Source organism: Mesoplodon mirus, assembly GCF_964341445.2.
Source record: "Mesoplodon mirus genome assembly, contig: HAP1_SCAFFOLD_74, whole genome shotgun sequence".
Classification (NCBI taxonomy): domain Eukaryota; kingdom Metazoa; phylum Chordata; class Mammalia; order Artiodactyla; family Ziphiidae; genus Mesoplodon; species Mesoplodon mirus.
This window is the reverse complement of record NW_028295786.1, coordinates 726,409-730,892: the sequence shown is the minus strand read 5'-3', so window position 1 is coordinate 730,892 and position 4,484 is coordinate 726,409.

Below are 4,484 nucleotides of genomic sequence, written 5' to 3'. Positions count from 1 at the left end.
CACAATGCTCTTTGACCCTTGTCATCACAATGCTCCATGCGCTTGTCAGCACAATGCTCCATGACACATGTCATCACAATGCACCTTGCGCTTGTCATCACAGTGCTCCACAATCTTGTCATCACAATGCTCCATAATATTTGTCATCAAAATGATCCATGCACTTCTCATCCAAATGCTCTCTCAGCACTGATATCACAATGCTACATCACTATTTGTCACAATACACCCTCACCCCTGTCATCACATTGTTCCATGACTCCTGTCATCACAATGCTACATGCACTTATCATCACAATGTTCGATGACCCATGACATCACAATGTTCCATAACACCTGTCATCAAAATGTTCCATGACACTTTTCATCAAATTGCTCCATGACCCTGACATCAGAATGCTCCCTGCCCTTCTCATCACAATGCACAACACCCTTGCCATCAAAATGCTCCATGACCTTTGTCATCACAAAGATCCATGACCCTTGGCATCACAATGCTCCATGTCATTGTCATCACAATGCTCCATGAATGCTCTCATCACATTGCTCCATGCCCTTGTCTTCACAAAGCTCCATGCCACATGTCCTCAGAATGCTCCATGGTCTTCTCATCACAATGCTCCATGCCCTTGCCATCACAATTCTCCATTACCCCTGTCATAACAATGCTCCATGACCCCTGCCATCACGATGTTCCATGGCCTTTTCATCACAAGGCTCCATGACCCTTCTCATCACATTGCTCCAAGAACACTGTAATCACAATGCTCTATGCCACTTTTCATCTCAATGATCCATGAACCCTGTCATCACAGTGCACCATGCCAATCATCATAATGCTTCATGCGATTGTCATAACAAAGAAATCAAAATGTTCCATCACCTCTGTCATAACAATGCTCCAAACCCTTGTGATCACAATATTCCATAACACTTGTCATCACAGTGCCCCATGACGCTCGTCATCAAAATTATCCATGGTCTTTTCATCACAATGCTCCATGACCTTCATCATCACAATGCTCAATACACTTTTCATCAAAATGCTCCCTGACACTTGTTGTCTGTATGCTCCTTGAACCCTGTCATGTCAAGTCTCCATGCTTTTTTCATCACAATGATCCATTCTCTTTTCATCACAATGCTCCAAGACCCATGTAATCACAATGCTCCATGCCCTTGTCATCACAAAGCTCCATGACGCATGCCATCAGAATGCTCCTTGGTCTTCTCCTCACAATGCTCCATGCCCTTGTCATCACAATGTTCCAAGACCCTGTAATCACAATGCTCCATGCCCGTTTTCATCAGTATGCTCCATGAGATTGGTCATCACAAGGCTCCATGGTTTTGTCATCACAATGCTCTAGGGCATTGTCATCAAAATGCTTCACAACCTTGTGATGAAAATTTTCAGTGGCCCTTGTCATCATAATGCTCCAAGCCCTAATCATCACAATGCTCCATTATATTTGTCATCACAATCCTCCATTCCATTTGGCATCACAATGCTCTATGCCATTGTCATCGCAATGGACCATGACATATGTCATCACAATGTTCCCTGACACCTGTCTTCACAGTACTCCATGACCTTCTCATCACAATGCTCCATGCACTTGTTATCACAATGCACCATGCCCACTGTCATCACAACAATCTATGAAATTTCTGAGACCAATGCTCCATGCCCCTGTCATCACAATGCTCCATGCCCTTGTCATCACACTGCTCCATGACCCCTGTCATCACAATGCTCCGTGACTTCAGTCATCACAATGCTTCATAAAGTTTGTCATCACAATGGTCCATGCCTGCGTCATCACAAGGCTCTGTGACCTTTGTAAGCTCAGTGCTCCATGAACATTTCATCACAGTTCTCCGTGACCCTTGTCATCACAATGCTCCATGTCTTTGTCAGAACAGTGCTCCATGACCATTGTCATCACAATGTGCCACGTGCATTTCCTCACAACGGTTCACAACTTTGTCATTGCAATGCTCCATAAACCTTGTAATCACAATGGTCCATGCTCTTCTCATCAAAATGCTCTCTCACCAGGGACATCACAATGTTCCATCACTAGTCATCACAATACTCCCTCACCCCTGTAATCACAATGTTCCATGACCCAGTCATCACAATGCTACATCCCCTTATCATCACAATATTCCATGACCACTGCCATCACAATGTTCCATAACCCCTGTCATCAAAATTCTCCATGACCCATTTCATCCCATAGCTCCAAGACCCCTGACATCACAATGTTCTATAACCCCTGCCCTCAAAATGTTCCATTACACTTTTTATCAAATTGCTGCATGACCCGGTCATCAAAATGCTCCCTGCCCTTCTCGGCACAATGCACCATGACTCTTGGCATCACAATGCTCCATGTCATTGTCATCACAATGTTCCTTGAAACCTCTCATCACACTGCTCCATGCCCTTGTCATCACAAAGCTCCATGACATTTGTCATCACAATGCTCGATGCCCTTCTCATCACAATTCTCCATGCCCTTGTCATTACAATCCTGCATGACCCATGTATCACAGTGTTCCGTGCCCTTGTCATCACAATGCTCCATGCCCTCTCTCATCACAATAATCCATGAAACATTTCAGACCAATGATCCATATCTTTCTCATCACAATGCTCCATTACCCCTGTCATAACAATGCACCATTACACCTGCCATCACAATGTTCCACGGCCTTGTCATCACAAGGTTCCACGACACTTCTCATCACAATGCTGAAGACCCCTCAAATCATAATGCTCCATGCCCTTGTCATCACAAAGCTCCATGACGCATGTCATCAGAATGTTCTATGGCCTTCTCATCACAATGCTCCATGCCCTTGTCATCACAATGCTCCAAGACCCTTGTAATCACAATGATCCATGCCTCTTTTCATCTCAAAGCTCCATGAACCCTGTCATCACAATGCACCATGCCCATCATCATAATGCTTCAAGCTATTGTCATCACAGTGAAATCAGTATTCAGCATGACCCATGTCATCATAATGCTCCAAACACTTGTGATCACAATATTCCATAACACTTATCATCACAACACCCCATGACGCTCATCATCACAATTATCCATGGCCTTCTTATCACAATTCTCCATGATCTTTGTCATCACAATGCTCAATACACTTGTCATCACAATGCTCCCTGACACTTGTCTTCAGTATGCTCCTGGAACCCTGTCACGAAAAGGCTCCATGTCTTTTTCATCACAAAGCCCCATGCAATTTTCATCACAATGCTCCATGCCATTGCCATCAAAATACTCCACAAGCTTGTCATCAGAATGCTCCATGACCCTTGTCATCACAATTCTCCATGCACTTGTCAGCACAATGCTCCCTGATCTTTGTCATCACAATGCTCCAAGCCATTGTCATCACAATGCTCCATTACCTTTGTCATCAGAATCCTCCATGACACTTGGCATCACAATGCTCCATGCCATTTTCATCACAATGGGCCATTACATATGTCATCACAATGCTCCCTGACACCTCTCTTCACAATACTGCATGACCTGGTCATCACAATGCTCCATGCCCTTGTCATCACAATGCTCCATTCCCACTGTCATCACAATAATCCCTGAAACTTTTTAGAGCAATGCTCCATGCGCTTGTCATCACAATGCTCCATGACCCCTGACATCACAATGCTCCGTGACTCCAGTCATCACACTGCTTCATAACGTTTGTCACCAGAACGGTCCATGCCCGCCTCAACACAAGGCTCTCTGACATTTGTAACCACAATGCTCCATGAACATTTCATCACAATGCTCCGTGAACCTTGTCATCACAATGCTCCATGTCTTTGTCAGAACAATGCTCCATGACCCTTGTCATCACAATGTGCCATGTGCTTTTCATCACAATGATCCACAACCTTGTCATCGCTATGCTCCAAAAACCTTGTAATCACAATGCTCCATGCACTTCTCATCCAAATGCTCTCTCACATGAGATATCACAATGTTCCATCACTAGTCATCACAATCCTCCCTCACCCCTGTTATCACAATGTTCCATGACCCCTGTCATCACAATGCTACATCCCCTTATCAGCACAATGTTCCATGACCCCTGACATCACAATGTTCCATAACCCCTGTCATCAAAATGCTCCATCACCCTTTTCATCGCAAAGCTCCATGACCCCTGGCATCACAATGTTCTATAACCCCTGTCATCAAAATGTTCCATTACAATTTTCATCAAATTGCTGCATGACCATGTCATCAAAATGCTCCCTGCCCTTCTCAACACAATGCACCACACCCTTGTCATCAAAATGCTCCATGACCTTTGTCATCACAAAGCTCCATGACCCTTGGCATCACAATGCTCCATGACATTGTCACCACAATGCTCCATGAACCCTCTCATCACATTGCTCCATGCCCTTGTCATCACAAAGATCCATGACACTTGTCATCACA